Source organism: Polyodon spathula, chromosome 13, assembly GCF_017654505.1.
Source record: "Polyodon spathula isolate WHYD16114869_AA chromosome 13, ASM1765450v1, whole genome shotgun sequence".
NCBI classification, from domain to species: domain Eukaryota; kingdom Metazoa; phylum Chordata; class Actinopteri; order Acipenseriformes; family Polyodontidae; genus Polyodon; species Polyodon spathula.
In genome coordinates, this window is record NC_054546.1 from 38,312,733 (window position 1) to 38,335,727 (window position 22,995).

The 22,995-nt window shown below is 34.9% G+C and overlaps 1 protein-coding gene across 1 annotated transcript in view; it reads left to right on the forward strand.

Moving 5' to 3' along the window:
* The first annotated feature begins 841 nt into the window (after window positions 1-841).
* Window positions 842-22,995, forward strand: part of LOC121325761 (cadherin-11-like) — a 47,990-nt gene continuing 25,836 nt past the window's right edge. The window contains exon 1 of the mRNA XM_041268710.1: window positions 842-1,294. The gene's annotated coding sequence lies outside the window, so the exon portion shown is untranslated. The remainder of the gene's footprint in view (window positions 1,295-22,995) is intronic.

Below are 22,995 nucleotides of genomic sequence, written 5' to 3' on the forward strand. Positions count from 1 at the left end.
CAATCATCCTCCACCAACAGTAACACCAACCAAGCGAACAAGAAAAAATAATCTTTGACTCTGACAATGACAAAAAAATAAAAGAAAAAGCATAACCCATTGAAACACATTTTCCTTAAAAATACATTATTTTTTGCAGATCAATAACTGCCCAGTTTAATTCCTCATTCCTGAATTATCAAAAAGAAAATTATATTTAAGATTCTTTAATATTGACTTAATTTACATTATTATTATTCATTAAATTCACTTGCAAATATATATATATATATATATATATATATATATATATATATATATACTATATATATATATAATATATATATGATAGTAATTTAAGGAATCAAGTTCCATGTCCTTTTTTGGATATTACATACAAAAATTTCACCTGATATTTGATAAAGTGACTACCAGAACATCAAAACCCCAGATGTATTTGGGGTCTTCCTCTAATTTTTCTCTTCTCTCTCTCTCTCTCTCTCTCTCTCTCTCTCTCTCTCTCTCTCTCTCTCTCTATCTATATATATATATATATATATATATATATATATATATATATATATATATATTAATGGAAACGTTTGCAAGTGGTCACATTAAAAAAGAAACAAAAAAACAACAAAAAACATGTATTACTGTTATGTTTAAGTTAGTCCCTTTCATTCTACTCAAGTGTGCTTCTTTAGCTGTGCAACTTGTGTGTGGTTTGTGTCACATTTTTCTTTTTTTTTTCCTCCGAAGTGTGTGCGTGCTCCTTGGGGAGGGCCCTGACTCCATCCCCGCACTCTGATTGGCCCAGAGCTCCTGAATCTAGTTTAACCATTCAAGCTATTATTTCTAGGTGCCGACTTGGTCCTTATGAGAAACGGTTTTAATCTGGAAGCGTAAAAAGGGGTAGACACTTCTCAGTCACCAACGGCGTAGCAGAACTGCTTCATTGCATTGAGATTGCTTTCCTATTTGGAAAGGGGGACAAAAGTACGTGCGTGAGAAAGGAAAAGATAGACAGAGAGGCAGTACCGGATAGATCGAGGGATGCTACAATTTTGTTCAGCTGCCCTCCCTTCGCTCTTTCTCGTCCCTTCGTGTTTCATATAGCTGTACATTATCCTCAGCTTGACCGTTCGATCGCTTGCACAGAACACAAGCTTGGAACTGGAGTTTTAATAAAGACCGGTGGTGCAAGGATGCTTTTCTGGTGTCGTATAACTGTAGCATGAGCCAATAGTTGCTAATGGGACTGCATGATTTCAGATAACACAGAGGTGACATAACCCAACCGGGCATTTTAAAGGTAAGGGTCATTTATTATTATTTTTTTTATAACGATCATTTATTTGTATATATTTTCCCCAAATCTTGAATTTCCAGTACTTCTTATTCTTGTTCTTTGCATCTCCCTTTTTCAACACCAGTATTCGGGGTTTTTGAAAAGTGGATTGGGATTTGAATTGGAGACCACTGAGTCTAAGTATTGAAACGAGCTTCAAGGGATACTGAAAATGCTTCCATGAAAAATAAATGTGATCTCCCGTGGAGTCAACATTTACAGCGGAGCTGTGTAAGGCACCGCAGGTATCGTCGAGAAAATACAGCAAGCAAGAATAAAACTGATCAGCGAAGCTTAGAGACCCAATGCTGCTGTATGTGTCGTGTGGTGTCTTATATAACGGGACTGGAATGAATATGCTACATCAAGTACCAAAGCAACATTATATGCAGTAGCTTAACTTCCAAGCAATTTACAACCCTTCTCCTCCTTCTGCGTTATATATTGGTGGCTTTTAGTTTCATAGTCAGATTTCAGCCCAAGAGGCCAGAAAGTAAATTACTTCAAGATATTCACTTGGTTTTAAAATATGTTCTTAATTCATAAGCTTGTCCTGGTAGAACCTATGCTTATTCTTGTATAACGGGTAATAATTTAGAGAGAGAGAGAGAGAGAGAGAGAGAGAGAGAGAGAGAGAGAGAGAGAGAGAGAGAGAGAGAGAGAGAGAGAGCTGTGTTCCGTGTAGTATTTCTATTGGATAATTTATTAGACTTGGTGCTACTTTTTGAATTTAAAGAAAGGAGGTGTGTGCTGTAATGTGTAGCTGAATTCATATAAAGACATTTCAGCTGAGATTTCATTATTGGTTTATTTTTTAAGTTACATTTTGCTAATCCAGTTTGTTTTTTGAAGATTGTTTTAAACACTTTTCTGGAGAAATTGTTGTCGAGACGCATTTTATTTTCATCTGGCAATACGGTACTATAGCCTACGGCGTCCGTAGTTTAGTTAGATCTATGACAGGACCGCTGACAGGAACTATTCTGAAATTTGGGAGGTTTTTTTGGTTGTTTGTTTTTGGAATTGCTTAACCCAAATGCAAACAATTAACGTCACATAACTGTTTTTTGGCAGGTTGTGATTGAATGCCTCAGATATATGCACGGTTTATATCAGAAGGTTATATAGTTACAAGTGTTGTATCAGGTAAATCACATTTCATAATTACTGTAGTTTCTTACATCATATAGTCAAATTAAAAATAAAGCGATCAGACAGTAACCTACAATAAATAAATAAATAAATAAATAAATAAAAAAAACAGGCTGTATTTGATAATATACTATGATCCCCGCTGATTCCAATACACAACCATCCATGTAAACTGTGGTGTGTAGACTATTGCTTAATTTCCATATGTCCATAACTGAGAATTGATGAAATGTTCATTTTACTTGGTCTCAAATCAAAAGAGATTTCTTATGAACATACGCATACCAAATACAGTACCTGTTACTAACCGATGAGTGTATACAGTACTTACATACAAGGGCTAAAACATTAATATGGAGTAATCTACTGTATTTTAATACAAACATCCGTAACCAGTTTTGTGTTAAGCTAGTGCGATCGCTGCGTGAATACAAATTTCAGTGAGCAAGTGGCTGTTTCAGTTTAACATGGGCAGTGGATAGAGCGCCGTTCCGAACCAGATTCAGTATTCATCTCCTAGTCCCACCTCGTTGCTTCTTAGTTGGCGTTTAGAAATTTAGCCAATCTGACTCCAAGCAGGACCAGTCTGTTTATAAAGACAATTTAATACTTTTTCCGACCTTACAGATTACACATTATTTGCATTTCTCCCAAAGCTATATTGGGTTTTATTCATTGGGAATATGTAAATAAATAAATACATACATAAATAAATAAAATAAAATAGGTTACTTTTATAATTTAAAAATACAATAATAATAATAATAATAATAATAATAATAATAATAATACTAATAATATTAATAATAATAATTATTTGTAAAAACCCAATTGGAAATGGAACGGCCTTTACCTTGCCGCCCATCTGAGTGCCATGCGATGTCAAATTTCCAAGTTTCAATGCTGGACCCATTTACATTGGGTATATATTATATATATATATATATAATAGATATATATTATATATTTATATATATAATATATATATATATATATAATATATATATAAAAAAATAAATAAATCACAATCACAATATTTAGTGTTAGTGTTATAAAGTATAATCACAATTCTAATATCTCTAGAGAGTCACTAGAGCTTTGAAACTTTGAATTAATACACTGCAGACGCTGAGAACCTCTTTTTTATTACGTATCAAGTTCACTTCAACTGAAGCAACACGTTGTGGTAACACATGTAATAATAATAATAATAATAATAATAATAATAATAATAATAATAATAATAATAATAATAAATAATAATAATAATTTCTTGTGCCTTTCTGCACATAACTGACACTGCGGAATTAAATAAAACTGTTCGCTACATGATTGCTTGTGCAGTGGTGTTCAGTTTTCTATTTATTGGTATTTGTCTCATTGTTAAACTGACATTATTTTCATATAGTGTTAAAAAAAAAAAAAAAAAAAAAAAAAAAGCTGTAAGTTGCGTTTTGCTTCACTAGAGGGTGGTATTGCTCTTCAATGAAGGGACCCGCTTTTTGCTCAGACAGGCTCAAAGGGGCACTCAAAAAATATGGAGCGCTACCACCAGTGTTGCCCATCGTCCCCCGGGACGCAGAATTCAATCTAGCTACGGCTCAGGCTAATGCTCTGGCAGTTTGTCTGGATTAGCATCTCTGTAGTCACTGGCTTCTGTTACCTCCAGTCACATTGGAGGGGGGGGGGCTTGCTTAAAAGAAACAAAAAAAATGCCACTCTAGTTTTCTGCGGGATATGTCTCATTGCCACATCAGCCAATATAAGTATGTGAAAATACACAATTTAAAGATTCCTGTTAATTTCTTGTTCCATCGACTTTCGTAAGTGTATACTTGTCTCGTTGAATGAAAAGTCATTGGAATAGCTACCCCTTTAAATAACCCGAAATTATCTTTTTACACGTGTTTATATCAGAATGAGCGTCTCTGTGTTATCGATATAATATTAATTTATTAGTCTAAGTAGAAACAAGTAAAACATTTATATTATATAAATGTAGAATATACGTTGTCAGATTGATTAAATATAAGGATATATAAGGATATCCACTGTGTTCATTGTTTACACTTCATCACTGTCCTGTAGAGCCACAAGATGTATATCCATGGAATCAATAAAGGTGTATGCACAGCATTACTCTTTGGTTCAGATCTACAAAACATATACCAGGTGCAATGTAACCCCAGGGCATGTTCCACCTGTTTCATTGTATTTGAACTGTATTATGGTGTGCATTTTACAGACATTTCCATAGACTAGGTCACTGGTGGTACCTAATGAGGACATGAAAACTCTCACCCTTCAGTATGTATTAGAACTAAATGCCATAGATTCAGATAGGGAGAGTGAAGATCATGTTTACAAGCCATCACAACTGTGTTTGTTTGTTTGTTTGTTTGTTTGTTTGTTTTTACACCATTTCCTTTTTAACCTAATCTGTTAAGAGTGCACACAATTCCCTAGTTCATGAAATATAAATGAGCAGGATGAGCAGGTTGAACGGATCCGAACCACATGGAAAGCCATGACCTCTTCACCCATGTTTATAACATGTGCCAGGTGCCTGGGTTCCAGTTCATGAGAAAATACACAAGGATTACTTTTTAGATGAGATGCTGCTATCTTTATATAGTCTTTTAAAGAAGTGTCAAACAACATAAACTTTGATAAATGTGTTCACCAATAATGCAAACACTGTTACTTAAAGTTATTAATGTAAGAACATCCTCCTCAGGCAATAAAAACGGCATACCGTTAACAATCATGCAATATTCTGTTTATACCACAAGTATATATTTTTGAATAAAGAGCATTAAAATGTGTACTTTCTATATTAATTCAGTCAACTCAAGGATCTAGCAGAACTTTACTTTCTTTTTTAACATAATATGCTAACATAATCAGCATGAGGATAGAGATTATGACCTCATATATATATATATATATATATATATATATATATATATATATATATATATATATATATATATATATATATTTGAGGCATACCATACTGTAATAGCTGGAATGACTGCCTTTATAGTGTTGTATTTCACACTTTTTCTCTGTGTGTATGAGATCCATTTAAAATGGCCGAGTATGCACACAAAATCTGGCTCTCACAGAGGAGCCAAACCGGGTGTTTACAGATGCTGAATCTGTTACTTTCTGCACAGCTAGGACCAAAAGCACGAGAAAAGATTAGTGTGAAGCAGTCTGATGGAATCAGTCAAATTAGTCTTAGCTAGGCCCTATTGGAAATAAGTCCCCAAACATGATGATGTTATTTTTCAACTGTCAGAGCAAGAAAGCTGAAATACATTACAATTCACGAGTACAGGGATCAAGTCATTAAAAAGAGTGTTCTTAAAATCCTATTCTTAAAATTGTAATTTTATAACAACACACAAATCTTCTAAATATGACTTCCTCAGTAACTTTATTGAGACATTCAACACAGTTCTAGAACTGTTAATATATTCAATATTTAAAAATTGAATAATTGGTTTGGTATTTCACATGTGCTAATTAATAATTAATTGAGTTCAGGTTACTGGTGAGTTACCATCAGAGTAGTACACTCACAGCTGGATGGTACTCAAGTGAATTGGGACTTGCATGTTCCAATTAAATGGTGCTAACTGTTGGGAAACAGTTTCTTACAGTTAGTGACTCAATTCTCAGTTAGTGACTAAGTATTTCATTGAAGAAACAATAATATAATTGTTATTAAAGTTATTGAGAAACAGTATTCTTAAATAAATAAATACATTTTTACATGTCGCCAAATCATATCTAAATATTTAAAATGTACACATTTTCATTAACAGAAAAAAATGGCTTTTTCCAGTTTTCATTTGTAGAATACCCCAAAGAATCCCCATTTACATTAGTATTTTTTTGTTTTTCCAACACACTATACCATGAGTAAAGGACCTTTTACCATAAGTAACTTCACACAGCTGTTTTGATAAGGTGTCAAGAGAAAGATGGGGTCCATCTTGGTTCTCTCCAATCCCTTTTAAATGACAATATATGCATCTACATTTTCATTGTGTGGCATTTGAAGTAAAAACAGCCCTGTATTTATGCTGTTATGGAAACGTTGTGTATAACATCAGTGTGTTATAAATCATTGCAATTACATGGAAGAGCTAGATAGCAGTATAGCTACAGAAACCTAGCATAGATGAAACATTGGGAATACATGCAGTTAAATGGATTTCCGGAACTGGAACCTGTTTGATTAAAAAAACACAGCTTCCGTTTTTTCTCTGTAGTAATGTATAGCTGTGATGGACGCTGAAAAAGCCCTTATCTTCAGCTTTATAATGTAGGTAGGAGGAATTGATTTGCAGTAACATGCTCCATTAACTATCCTCAATCACTGATTGTAGCTCTTTCTCCCAAAACTTAAAATGTAACAGATTTGATAGAATCAATCAAATTGGGCTACTTTTGACTCTAGAATTTGTTTTGTTTTTAATTATAATTGCTTATAAACTGCAATCAGTTTCAAGTGTGAAGTGCACAGTGTTTATTCATTATCTGGTGGCATATGGTGGTATATTTGCATAAGAACAAAATGCTAGAGGTATACTCCAAAATAGTAATGGCTTGTTCATAATTAATTACTTTAAAGGGCCTAATATAAATCAATTTAGTTTGGAATTTGTCAAGAATTGATGTTTACTTCACATGAGCTTAATTGTACAGTAAATCATATGTTATTTAATATGTTATTTAATTATATTTTAAATTAGTGGTACTGTCAATTATAAAATATATCTTGCAGTGAGAGCCCACTGTTCTTTTCAATTTATGCTATTTTGTATTTCTTAAAGTTTCTAGGTACATGTATTTGTAAACAGGACCAGTAATGTGGCCTAAATAGTTACCAGCCCAGAACGAATTATGAGTATGCACACCGATGCCATCTGCTGGACGCTTCATATAAAAACAAACAAACAACAACAAAAAAAGAAACTGAATGTACAGTAATACCAGATTCAAAATAATGGTAGAACCTTTTCGATTATGAATTTGTGTAGATAGGGTTTTTAGTACGGTACCACATCTCGGTCCCCAGAAATAACCCAACTGTTAATGTTTTTATTCAATATTTGAGTGTGTGTTAGAAAACTGCTTGCAAATGGAGGCTACAAGACCCTAATTTGGACTAATAACTCAATCACCACATTATTCAGTCCCGTTGGCAGTATTTGCTCAAAAGCAGACTGGATGGAGGGCTCATTGGCATAGAACAGCTTCTACTAGAGTGGTCAATGCCAGTCAAGGTTTTGTGGCCATTTGGCAAAGCCTTCTAGAGAAAGCTGTTGGTGTCTTTGTCCACTTCGTCTGACAGGGTTTGTAGTTTTATATTCCTGTTTTCAGAGAGTAAGGGAGTATCTTCCACCAGCACGTTTGCCATTAAGTTCTGTACTTAATATATTTATGAAGACATTTCAATTTGTCTTAACAGACAATTGAGGAAGGATTAGGGTAATGAATCAACACCATTCTGGAAGAACTTCTAAGACAAGAAAATGGAAAGCATGTGTTTAAACCGTGAATTGCCCAGAAAAGAGTTGCAGTGCTAACTTACCTCTATATAAACCTATATAAATATTGAGTAGCTTCATTTTTAGTCTCTGAGTACTTTTTTGTTCACCATTTTTTAAAATGTTTTGACACTAGTTCTATTGTATGTTGTTTGTTGCTCATTCTGTTAATTAAAACATAAAATAAGGGCAGTACTGTTGGTTTACATGTTTGTATAATGGCCTCTTGTATACTACCCTAGAAAAGAACCATAGTATAGTATTTAGAATATTATAACCTGAGGATATTGGAGCCTGTATAAATCACACAGAAATTTTAAAAGAGTGTATGCTACAGTAGAACTGTAGAAAAAAAAATAGAATGGCCTTTGTAGAAAATCCCTCTTATAGTCCTACACATTTATATCTGTGTGTTGTTCACAGCTTTTTCATAAACATTGAAATCGTTCCCTTTCAGTATTTAATGTACTGGTAGAGTCGCAGGCTTTTAATGAAGAAGGGGTCAGAGCGAGGAGCCGGCTGCCCACTTCATAGGTAGAAACTAAATGCCACGAGCTGTGCTGAACGATGCTGAACCTTTCCGTCAATCTCTACTTGGATAACCCTTCTGCGCAGCAGTCAGAGTTCATAACCCTCCTCCCTGCTCTCTAAACGACCTGCTCTGACTGTGTCAGTTCTAACCATTGTAGTGCTCTGCTTGCAGCCGTTCAGTGCAGACAGTAACAGACCAGGTCTGAATCTTTAAAGGTGTGTGATTGTTATCCCAGTGTAATACAAAAGAGAGCTAGCTGAGCTGATTGATAAGATCCTCCAGACAGGCTTGTTGGAAGTGATAATGGAATATAAAGGAACACAGGGAACTTGCCTCATGAGTCAGTGCCACATGAGGTATGTACGAATGGAAAAAAGTGGTCGCTGAGCATTACCAGCATAGATCTAAAACATGTCCAGATTATCAAAACCTAAAATAATTCTCCTGCAATTAGTTTACTGTTATTCATAGTTTCTCTGATATCAGCACATTTTGATGCCTCAATTGAGATACAAGGTCAATATTAAAATCATGTGAATACTACAGCCATTATGATGATGGCTATATCTTATTAAATGGCATTGGAACACTGCTTAGGTTATTGTGGCCCTATTATTTTGTTTAATCACTAATACTGTCCTAGTGCAGTTTAAGATATCCGCATATTTCTTAAATGGTAGCTTGGCAAATTGTGGTGAATTAAGGTCACATTTTTGTTAAATAGTTTTTAAGAAACAGGGATGTCAAAAAGTCCAGTACCAAATAAATAATAAATACTGACCTCTGTGTTATTTATTCCGGAGATCCTATCCACTACAAAGCAATTTATAAAAGTAGGTTTTATATTTCAAGTTATTTGCAGTATCTGCCTTTAGTGTCAAGTTAATTATGACTCAGCCATTAAATAAAAAAAATAAAAAAAAATAAATAAAAAATAAATAAAAACTGATTATTAGCACACAAAGCAAAATCAGAAACAAAACTGCCCTATGGAATTGCATGGAAACATCTTGTGGCATTCTTATCTATTTCCTTCCTTTTATATTTGCAGAATAGGCTTTCGGGGAAAAAAAATAAACCCTATGATGGTACAGACCTTGGACCTTTTGTTCAACACATCAAACCAAATGATTGCTTCACATCACAATTTTCTTTATTCACAAGCATGTGAGTTAGAAAAGGAGCATTTAGTATAAAACCATCAAATATGTGAATTATTTATTTAGTTCTGCTTCAGATAGTTTAGCCTAATGGGGAATTATTTAAATACAAAGGCATACATCTGTAAATGAAGCAGATAAACCTATGGCCAGACAAGGAGCATTTTGTTCAACACAAGAATTCTATTGTCCACTGTTTTGGTTGTCAAGTGCTTTGGGACAGCAGGATGTGTGATGAAGCCACAATAGTCCTTTCAGCTAAGAATCTTGGATGCTGTGAGATTCTGTCCCACCCCCCCCACCCCCCTTTTCAGACCCTAATCTCTTTATCAGGCAGCCACAATGGAGGATTCAGCCCCACTCTGCGTCCCCACGGCTGACCATTTAGCTTAAGTTATTCAGAGGAAACTGGCCGTAATGACCAGTGACAGATAAACTTGTTCTGATTTTACCCCCAAACTATTGTGGCCTGGTTTGTTTGGTGCAGATAGTCAACATATCTTTGCCTCAGTAGTCCCATTTACATTGAAAAAAGGCACCTAATGGAAATGACTTGTGAGGTACCTTGCTGATTGTTCAGGATGGTTTTGTTAGACTGAAATGCAATCATCCAGGCTTTTACATTGCTGTTGGCATGGGTGGGATCTTTTGTTTTTTTTTAGATGAACCGTTTTGTAAGTAAAAAACATAGCTAATGGGACTAAGAAATACAATGTGATAGCCCAGCGCTCGCTTTTTTTCCCCAATGGATCATAAAGTGTTATAGATTTGCTATGAAACCTAAATCTGATAAATACCAGGTTTAGTCTAAATCCATTGTGAAAGTTTTTAGTGTGTGACACTTAATCATTACACTATATTGAATAAACTGTATCTGGAATCATGAAGTGTAAGCACTTTACTAGCTTTTAAATTGTAATTCAGTTTAAAGTAAAACTTGAGTGTGCATTTATGTGAAAACAGTGAGTGCCAATTCTACATTCAGAAATGTCGACTTTCAAATTTCTAATGGAAGCAATGCAAGTATATTACTAGTCACCATGATTAGGTTGAAGCACTATTTATGAATTTAGAGGACAGTCAGGAAATCACAAATGAACTGCCTGTAAAACTGCACTTCAAAACATCTCATACCTGGAAACCCAGGTGGCCCAAGGCTCGACCTCATTAAACAGCCCCCCATTTACCTTTTCACTGCTAATGCTAATTGTTAACAGTGCAATTGATCCCAGGGATAAATAGAGGGAAATAATGAAAGTGGTACCCTGTGTCTCAAAAAGAAAAGCTTAGAGTGTTGCATGCATTCTGCATACTCATAGACTCCTTAGAGACATAGAGTGCATTCATCATCAGGACAGTTCAGAAGGTGTCATAAACATGGGAATAAACATTTCAAGCTAGCAGTTTCCCTGCTGAGCAGTTTCAGACTGCCGACTTTGTCAGACCTCTTGAAGACCCCCAAGGGACGAACAAGCTCTGCTTTTGTTGGCTGACATGTAAAAACAAGTATATTTCCATATGGTCCCTAAATTGTCCATTAACATGACATAGTATATGTCTTTTTAACAACGTTAAAAATGTCTCCCTGTTTTTTCACATTAAAAAGAAATGTCCTTTTCCCATCACTACTGGTTGTATGAAGCGAAAAGCTCTGACAGTTTCTTCACTTTAGACTATTACCATCAAAATGGAAGCTTCCATCTCCACTTCAGCACACTGTGGCTGTTAAAATGATAAGTGGACAGCTCACAGCGTGCATTAGTGCTTTACACAGTGCAAGTTTAAATCTCTCCAACACTTTCATAATAGCCTTGTCCGTAAAAAAAAAATGCCTTTCAGTTTTTGGCTCTTAACTACTTTTCCCGTAAACGCTGGGTGCCTTTTATTGCCAGTTTTCAATCTAATTCCACCCTAACAGTGTCATGGATCCTGCGTTTATTAAAATTCTATATACTTTGAAAAAAACTAAAAGATAAAAACTTTTATCTTAGCACTGTTGTTTTTAATATAAACATACTGAGTTCATGTTCTTGATACGGTGCTACAACCAGGGCTAATGGAATAAATAATAATGAATTGCTGACAGAAATTTAGCTCTTATCTTTGGAAGTTCAAAGACTGAAAGGAAATATTTTATCTGTCCTGTGAGTGAATGAAAACACAATGTTTCATGGCAGTAACCACTAAACTTTGACTCTGAGTCTATCCTTACCTAACGAATGGCGGGGGATTGGGGGTGGGGGGGGAAAAAAAACACATTGTGTGGCTTTTTTTATTGTTAAATGACTGACCGACTTTTATCTTAATTATATTATAATATAACTATAATATATATATATATATATATATATATATATATATATATATATATTATATATATATATATATATATATATATATCAATGCAGTGTAGTGTTATACGTATTGAATACTGGTTTTGTACATTTGTATTGGATCATTTCACTTTGTGAACACTACACACTGGACATGCAATTCTCCAGTTACAAAGCTAATACACTGCTGTGGCTGTGTTAGTAAGAGCTATAGCAGGAATGAAGCCTGATGTCAGTAAACACATGACGAAACAGAGGCTAAAATGTATTAAACATTGGGAATGTATCATATGCTTGTTGCAAGATTTGTGTTCATAGAAAGTGCTGACAAGTACATATACTTGGAGTGTCTATCTGCACAATCTCTTGTTGGGTCATGGCAAGTTGCCATGGAAACTGTGGACGTCTTGAGAGACAAATACATCTTAGGGTTTTGAAAAAGCTGTGAAATATTCGATTCTTATATAGGTGAAATCTTAAAAATGAAAGCCTTAAAAATAGTGTTAAAACTATCCTAAGAAAAAGTAACATACAAGGTGTATCATAAGTATAGTACCAGCACACTATTAGTATATGTCTTTTTATTTTTTGACTTTTTTAATCCACTCTTGTGACGGAATTCTCGAGATCTATGTTTGGAGATTATTGTAATGTAGATATATGTGCCCGTGTCCCAGCTAATAATGGACTGATTGACATGTTCGGTTTATTATAGTTGTGTATTTTGTGTAAGCTTTCTTTGGTTTCATCTTCATCCTGTAACCCAGTCAGCAAACGAAGTAGACACTCATTCCAAAGAACTAATTAACTTTTCAGTGCTTCCGTGGCAGTATTACAGGAAGAATTTACATAACACGTGGCAACAATGCCAAGGCAGACGTAGCCATAAATCACGACTCTCCTTCTTGAAAGCAAATCACCGGCTCAGACGCCTGGTGAAAAAAAAGAAGCTGAACAGCTGTAAAAGCTGTAAATTTAATTGCATATCTTCACCAGAGATTATGCAACAGATTTGCAATGACCACCATGTGTCCCTGGCCTGACCTTTTTTCTAAACTCTGTCTGTGACACATTTTACGATCAAGTCATAAACTTTCTGTTTAATTGAACATAGGTAGCCTATTAGAATCACAAGCAGTAAGAAGTAATAGCTGGTTTCATTCCCCCCACATCTCCTGTAAGCATAAGGGTTCAATAGAACACTTTTCTAAAATACAAGTGTAATTGCATTTGAAGGAACAGGCCCCCTCACACATTAATGAGTTGAATCCAGTTGCCTGGCGCCTTTCAAGGACAATTTTCCCCACTCAGTTGTTGACATGCAGCAAACACAACCAGTCACCTTATTTTATTCTGCAATGGCTTTTCAATTATTTACCGGAGCTGTAGGGGAAAGGCGCTTGACAAAAGCTAGGACATAAACCATTTATATTGCAGCCATCATGTCACCTATAGCTAAAACAACTTGAACTGTTCATTTTAAAGTCAAAATTAGTATCACATGGTTTCATGAAAGCAATAACAGATTATAGCTGTCCTATGGCAGCCCACAATGTCTATGTATTGGAATAGAAATGGTTTCCTTTGCATTGGAAGAACAATTGGGTTCCAAGATATCACCAGTCAAGTATTCTGCAAGCAAAGGTTATTTGGCGTACAAGCATGTTGACTTTTTATTCTTTCTAAGTGAATCATTGGAGTGTTTAAAGCGTACAGAGACGGTCCCTCTTTTTGTTGGGTGAGCTTTCAGGTGCAAGCATTAGAGTGGTTCAGTTATTTACAAAACATTTCCAAGTCTGTGCAGTCAATGTATTCCTGAACAACGGGATGAAAACATTGACTGGTTGTGCATAGAGAAAGTAAACCTCACGTAATTCATTTATTTTTACTTTAAGGGTGTCTCATTATCTTGAACAGCAGGTGCATCTGTTCCCTATTTGGGTTTTGACCTTTTTGTCACCCAAATATAAATGACAGTTTCCTGACATTTTCAGCAGAAGAGAATTGGAAATCCAATTAGAGCTCTGCCAAGTGTTTTCCAGGTAGACTGATAGCTGTAGGGTAACTGTTTTTAGTTATTAACTTAATTGATGTTTGGTTTCAAAAATGTACTTTCTTCATGCAAATAATAAAATAAAATGAATGCACAGACTCCATTATCCCGTATATTTCTTCAACACATTTTAGGGATGTGTGGCACAATGGAAATTACTTTGGCTTGAGCACCAGACCTCTACCACTGCTGCCTAAACAATGAGTGGTTTGGTTCTGATATTTTTCTTGGGTTGGATTTTCAAGGTTGAGACACTGAAATCCAGAACCAGTTGTACAAACAGTTATTACCTATTTGCCTAAGGCCTTCAAGACTTGGATGTAGTTTAATCTAGCAATTAGTTCTCACATGCTATGTGATCAAGTGCACAAAAGTAAGCTTCAGCAGGGCCACAAAAAACATCTGGAAAGTCATTTGAAAATGCCATGGGTGTATTTATTTTTTGATGACACATTTTTCCTGTACCCATCCTGGGAGTCAAGCTTTAGAGAAAATTAAAGTGACCCAGTTAGACAACTACCTTTGTTTGTCAGGTTTGTTTGTATCAGGCAATACACATTTAAGGAATGTGATTAGCTAATAGAGACACTGGTCAGCATTAATGAAAGCTGAAGGCAAGATTTCAAACGCCAAGAAAACATCATAGCTGATATGTCTGAACTTAAAAAAAAAAAAAATATATATATATATATATATATATATATATATATATATATATATATATATATATATATATATATATTAAATATAGATTGACTTGTACTGTTGCACACTCATTCTTTGGGGGCTGTGAGACCTGCAGGAGAGAGATTAGGAACGGGAGGGGTTAAGTTTGAAAGTGAGCACCTCATTGCACAGTGGATCTAGCACACTGGAACTAATCATCTAAGAAGGAGTTGTAGGCAAAACCGCAGAAATACTTATAAAGCTGAATATTACAGATTTAGTCATTACTGGTGCAGCCGAGCAAAAGGGAGCGTCCCATTTCCTCTCTGAGATGATAAAGCTGATAGGGGTTAGAGGTGCTTGCGTTGATGAAGAGTCCTCTAGCAGAATCTGATTTATAACCATTGTGTCCATTAATGGCCAGCACTGTTCACTGCTGAGGTGCAGGCTAATTCTTTGCTATAGCATCCTTTACACAAGCCTTTCCATATCTCTAAATATATACTGACAAATCACTGTTGATTGTTTATTTGAACATATTGACACAGGTTAGATCCACCGTGATTTTTTAATCTGGTGTAAATGTCCTTTCTCAATTCTATTTATACAGCTATTAATTAAAGACTTTACAATGAATTAGACAAGGCATGATAATTGCAGCATGCACCTCCATTGTATTGGAATTAGTACTCCCACTATGATATAATATTATAAAGAAATAATGATGACACCTTTGCTCGTTGAGTTCTGGACCACAGAGAAGTATGCCCTCCTAATTAACCACCAGCACCATGTCATAAACTATTAGATGTTATAACTCAATGAATTTCCCACATAAGTAGTGAGATCTTCCACAAACAGATTTCTTATTCTTTAAAATTTTGCCTGGGCTTAACATACTTCGAAAATACATTACTGTTGAAGTCCCTGCATTATATTGACTTTAGAAATAGAATACTGCTAAATTCAAGCAGCTAAACAGAGGCAGATTGAGTTAGAATCCAGTTCATTAAAAGTAGATATCTTTAACAATGGAAAACAACTCATTTTCACAGATGCATACAGCATAAACCATGTGATTGAAGATGCTACTAATTTGTTAATCAAATATGTACATTCTAGATTGTGTAGCTTTTATTTACACTTTGAGACACACTGGTATAAGGCCAATAAGAGCAATAAAGAAAATAATACTGTTTAATATATTGTACACAAATCTCAGGAGCCCTTGAAAACAATCTGAATAGTTTTTGTGGCATTTTAAGCATGCACTTTATGCTAGAGTGAAAGATTAGAAAAGCTGGCATCCAAAATCAAAACACAAAAGCATAAATAATACAAAGGTGTTGGAAGTGGTTTGTATATCACCCTTGATAACCTGTTCTCCCACAGGATATACTGCCTTTACAGTGTCTCCTTCAGAATAAACCATTGTCAAGGACATAAAGTGGACTGATTCTATCCAGAAGGGTGGGGCGTGAATCACAGAGCCTAAAGGTCTGTAACCTCTTTCTAGGGAATAGCGCTTGACAATAGAAACTGAAACTCACCATCCACCAAATCCATATTCAAGAGCTTATTCATGAGCATTGCCTGTGGAATGAAGTGTTCATAATATAAATACATCCAAGAAAGTAGATTCAGGAAAGAAGGGGCCTTCAGAATTATTTGCTACACAACCACCCCCAAACCCCCCTCCCCCAGTCACACACATCATTTTCTGCAAACAGATGTACACCCACACACCCGCATACACCTTGGTTAGGTCATTTCTAATTCAACTAAGTGAAAACTGCCTACAGTAAGGAGAATAAAGGAAAAGTAAAAACACATTACTTAGAATGCAACCTCTCTGGGGCTCAAAAAGGTTCTTAGGTATTGAAAATGAAGCAATCCTTTCAGGCTGCCACATCCTTCTGGAATGTTAAATGTTCTTTGGAAAAAAGAAGAAAAAAAGAAAGACTAGTCAAGAATAGTAGAGTAATCTAATTTCTTCTTAGCAACAACTCAATGAATCTATTAAATCGAGAGCAAAGAGTAGCCCTGTATCAAAGCCTGCAGTCTCAGAATGGATGAGATGGCTAATTGATGTTTGTCAGAGCTGTCGCACAGATACAGCAGGTTTTCTTAAATCGCATTTCTTTGTCTTTCAGTCGATTAGATTTCTGAGGGAGCTGGGTGGCATTGAGAACTGACAGTTCTTGCTCAACAAAAGAAGTGGAGTGTATTGAACATATTTTAACAAGATAGATTTTGTGAGACACACAATCTCAGACTTAAAGTGCATCCTGCACTTTTGTGTAGGTTTGGAAAATTGAATACTTTTTTCAGTTGTTTTTCTCATGATAGTAAGCATTTAGCAAGGTTCGTAGTACATTACAACAAAATATGCTTTTTTTTTGGGGGGGGGGGGCAATTTTTAATCTAAACTCTTAACTCATTGAAGTGACTTTTTATAATCAATTTAGTATTGATTGTTCTGTTGTAAAATCAGCATCATATCAGTTCATATGAAAATATAAACTGAAAGCAAATGCCTACTGTATCTGAGTGGTCTCATACTGCCATTTTATCAATCCTATTCACAAACTTGAATTAGCTATTCATTAAACTGCTCTAGATGTTTAATCCATACAACATAGCATATTTATTTATGCATTTGGTTATTTGCCAATCCAAGTATCCTGGAAATAGTTAATAGTTGGTGGAGATTTTTATAGTTTCAAGCAACATATCACAGTGACAAGAGCCTATATGAAAAGAAGCATTTTGTATTTCTTAATCCTCAGTGATGAGAGTGTTAGAGTTTGCTGACAGTTTTAGAGATAATTGCACTGAGTTGCATGCAGGCAGCAACATTAATAATCCTGAGTCTGACCTCAAACTCATTTAAAGATAATTATAAGACAAGGAAACAATATTCTATTGTCAAAATGTAACCATCCCATTTTCATCTACCTACTTAGTGATGGGTACATTTAGAACTGTAAATTGCATGGAAGAATCACATGCGTGTAGCCAACTGAAGATAATTATATCACAGGTAATAGTTTTGTGGACTTGCAGTTTAAAGCCAACTGCACCTTTTTGAGAAGTTGTGTATACATATAGGCAGATAAATCATCTTCAACACTGATCTATATGGAACCAAGACACACAATGGCTAAATCCCGACAATGTGATGCAAAAGTTTAACACCAACCAAAAAAGTTGATAGTAACAGTTTTACCATACACAGCGGTCACAAGGACGTTGGGGGTGTCCTCTTTGTCACGTTCTTAATCCTTTCGGATTACTGTCACTCCTGTCAGTCTATGTATTTGCTGGAAGGTGTCCCTGCATTAATATACATTAGTGACTGTCAAACTCACAGCCCTGTCATTTCTAATCCAACACAGTACTGTCCAAATTAGAGGCCATTATGACATGTATTAACAGAATATGAATCAGACAGACTGAGAGACCCTACAGACCACCAGTCTCCCTGATCTGCATGTATCACCTTGGATTTTTTTCTGTTTCAGAAGCATCATGTTGCCATGAGCAAAACTGTACTAGAAATTGGTGCCTAATCACCACATGTATCAAATGTAAAGTGACTTCAGAACAGGATGGTGGATAAAGAGCAATTAAAAATTCCTCAGGGTTGGAATCTTGATTGTCCAGGTGGAGTTTAACTAAACAAACAGTCCAGTTCACATTTTGACAAGCTGGGAATATATGGCATGGAGAGTTTAAAACTCTAGTTTTACACTCTAACATGGTGTATACAAACAAACATACAGTACAGATTAACATACAACAAGATAAAAAGCTTTTTTTTGACATTCCAGTCAAGTTATCTTACACTCCCCAACCACTGCAGGGTCAGACGTAAAAAAAAAAAAGTCCATTGGAGAAGAAAATCCTGAGTAAGAAACCAAAACCTTATTAAGGAGGCTAAGAAATCTAACCGGTGCAGTGTTGTCTATTATATCATGGCTTGGTGAAACAGAGCTGAAATAGAGCCTTGTTAGGCTTACCTTGTGCCTAACAAGACACCTAGCAGTGCATAGTTTCACAAGAATGCACACTTTGCCATGTCTTGTTGCTTAATTTGATAGAGGGTAATGTCAGTTGCTACCTTTTGTCGATAGAGTAATTTACTTTAGATTGGAATGCATTCATGAGTCAGAGTGGTGGGGAAAAGAGATATAAGTGATGTACAAATATTTGTCAGATGTAAGAACAGAATTATTGGCAGTGAAAGAAAAAATATTAACACTTTCAAACGCTATGCAGTGAATTGCAAGAGAAAAGTAAAAGTGGAAGTATGTTTGATGGAGTATTTACATACAGGAAAGCTCTCAATAGGCAAAGCGGTGATACATTGTTCCAAATTATTTGTTTTTATATATGTTTTGCTAAAATCTGAAATGAAACCAGACATAACCCAGTATTATTTTACTGTTGCATTAATGAAGTAATTATAATTCAAGAAAAAAAAAATCAATATTCAATCACACAGTAAATAATCTTTTTTCAACCAATGAACTTCCAAGTATGAACTGTTACCAAAAATGATCATTGTGGTCCACGATACACAAGATGACACAACTTCAAATAATGCCAGTGCTACCCTGGTATAAAAGTATCTATCTAGCTATCTGGGGGATTACCTTGTTTTTTAAATCCTAATGGAATAAAAATGCAGAGATGCAGAAAACAAATGTAAACCCTGGGGGATTAACAATCTAATTCCTCAGCTCGCAAGAATAGAAAAGATAATTTTCTTGCTTTCTTTGATATCTGTCACATTAACATCTTATTCCTTTCAGGGAGTTATAAGGAAAACATCACCATGGACAGGCAGTTAAGATCTAATTAAACTACTGGGAAGGCATGCAGTGTACTGTATATGAATGCATGTTGTTGTTTTTCTTGTAGACCCAGATTAATTCCATGAAATACAAAAAGAGATAAATGGAGATGTGGTTTTAATTCACTTCATATTACAGCTCATCAATGTATGTCTCTTGAATTGATATTTTATGGGATTATTACTATTCATAAATAGAGATATCAGGCAGCAATGTGTAGCCAATGGCAGTTTCGCAGTATAGGGCTGAGATCTGAGAATACTGAAAATGAATTAAATACATTATTTAGATACTGTACCCTACTGTTTTATTGTACACTTGTTTATATATATATATATATATATATATATATATATATATATATATATATATATATATATATATATATATATGTTTTGTTATTTATATTTTTGATTTTATTTGAGTCATTTTTTAGAACAGTGGCACTCCATATAGTTGGCATAAATGGAAATTACTCTGAAGCTCTTAAGATATATTCTGTCTCGTAAAAACCTTTTTAAACCCATACAGAGCATTTGTTATTCCCCATTTACATTTGTTTTGGAAAGTGTGAGCCAGTGATTTCCACTGAAGAAGGGGGTTTGTCTGAAATGGCCTTAAATAAATGATTTATTAATATTTAAACCTTGTGTACATGTATATTTTATGCTGGTGTTGATAGCTGTTTTTATTTAGATGTAGTCTCTTGGTGTTGTGGTTGCTTCTTAGGGAAAAGTTTAGAACAATTCCTTTCTGTAGCAGTCTCAGTGTTCAGTTTAAACTTTAATAACACAGGGTTTTCATTTAAAACTGGCCAGGAGATGAGAAACAGTTCAGCTCTTTAAAAAGAGGGTCCTTGACATTTTCCCAAAAGTAGCTTATTATTTGTTTTCATGAGCCTGTTATCCCGGAGAAGAGTCACCCCATGAAACAGCCTTCATTTTTAATTACAAATTGATTTTGGGAATACTGTTTTGTGGAATCCCTTCTGCCTAGCCAATATTGATTTGTCAGGGCCCAGAACAGTTAAGAGTTTCCCTGTAAAAATCTTTCTTTCTTTCTTTCTTTCTTTCTTTGAAGTTTAAAGTGTGTGTGTGTGGGGGGGTGGGGTGGCAGGAAATACATTATATTATATAAAATTGGCCCCTCTTCATGAATATATCTCCTCTGTATATATAATTATTCGAAGCTATCATATATATATATAATAGATATATATATATATATATATATATATATATCTATATATATATATATAATATATATATAATATATATATAGTAATTAATCAACATATAAAGTTTGAGTAGATATATTGCAATATTACAATACATTTTTATTTTTTCATTTTGAAGTTTTCATTTCTAATACACTGTCTACCATTTGAAAAGTCTAAACTCTATAAAACCTCTCCTCCATTTTGGACCACCATTGACCTATATCTTTTAAGCACCAGAGATGTTTAAAAAAAAAACTATTGAAATCTACACAAAATGGATAATTAATGATAATAGATGATAACTGAAATTGATATGTGGATCTTATATCAATCTATGGGCAAGAGCATCAAGAGTGATTGGGTGCAGTTAAGTGATTCCATCTATTTCTGGGATTCGTATTATCGTCTTCTTGCAATCAAATACCCACGCAAATGTGCAGGTGGCATTTCTTCCCTACTTTGATTTTGTCCCAATAATTTATTTTCAGATACCCAAGCATGATGCAGTGTGAGTGTTCAATCTTCTTCGTCAATTTCCCGGAGATATCTCGACCTTAAGTACCATCTGTCACTTCTGATTCTAATCTGCGCATTTCTTTTCAAAGCCATCAATACGAACACCCCATTATACATTCCATATTGTTATTGACCACTTGGAGGAGGGGAAATTACTCTAGAGACCGGCAGGCCTGTAGAAACTGTTAGCTTTTGCAAACTTGGGAATGTTTTTAGTATGTGGCTTTTGATCCTCGGCTACACATGAAAAAAACAGTAGCGATTAATCATGCTGAGCTGCCAACATATACCAAGGGAATTTCTTTACAGGAAACCTAACTGAGTAGGAAAATGTATTTTTTTTTAAATACTTGTTTCTGGATAGGAGAAGAGAAATTTATCTGGGAGAAATCTTATACTATGTTTAGTCTGGCACTTTAAGACTTTTAAAAGTGCATTGGCTCTGTTTATTTAAGTCTCCTTTTTCGGCATTGTATTCTCAAATTGCTTAGCTCTGTTCTTCATTAACCCCCACCCTCCCCAAGCAAAAGTCTTAGTTTTCCAAACATGTCCAGTCTTTTTCCTCCACACATCACTATTAGCGCCTTGTCTACTGCCCCCAGACTGGAGAATTCCAGGCATTTTATTCTTCCTTTCCTGGGAATCTAATCCAGATCCCACCACTTCCTGCCATTCACATTCCTCAGGGATGTCTGGAAAATTGGAGTGCTCCTCAACTTTAGTTTTCATAAGGATATGAAATTGAACATTTTTGGCCTGCAGATTTGAAAAGAAACAGATGCAGGAGTCTCAATATGCACTAATTTCCTTTTCTTAAGAAAAACAGATCTCATTCATCTGACAGAAGAAAAAAAAATACCCACATGAGTTTAATTTTGGGAGAGGCATCATTCTGTTTGAAACGTTCAGTTCCATTATTGTTAATTTCTATTAACATTCTTCACAAAAAATAACAGAATATTTGTACGTCATGTTATGAAAGTCATAATAGAATCACAAGCAAAATCCTTGGATGGGAAAGGGTTTTTGTCAGAGCTGCAGGCTATTTGTTAAAGCTTTGTGTTCAAAAAATATTTTTGTCACAGAACATAAGGAGTTCAATCACTGAGTAAACCTTAAAGGGTACATAAGGACCTTTTTATTTTATTGTGTTACATGTTCCCATGTTTTGCTACAACTGTTTACGTAAGGTGCATGTATTGTTTTAATTAATTAATTAATTTTTTACATTTTGAAAAAAAAAAAAAATTAAAAATCTGCTATTGGGCTTTTTAAAATTAGAATGTAGCTGACTGACCCATTGAATTGGGGTGCACTGGACTTTCAAACAAGAGTAAGCCCTGGTCTTTATGCCTTACGGGACATGTTCTTTATTTTGCATTTAGAGGAGTTATGTTAAGGATCTCTAGAAGAGAAACCCTGGATCTTCACTTGTCTTTCTAACATGACATGTATTGTGCCACAGCATCTTGCTCAGAGTAAGTCAGTGTTGTTATTCCCTTGGTAAATGAATTGCCTTCATCTGTTGAATCTCCAGTTGCGGTAAGTCTGTTGTCTATTACCCGAAGCAACAACAACAATGTGCCATTACCTGTAGCTGTTCCTGCAGGC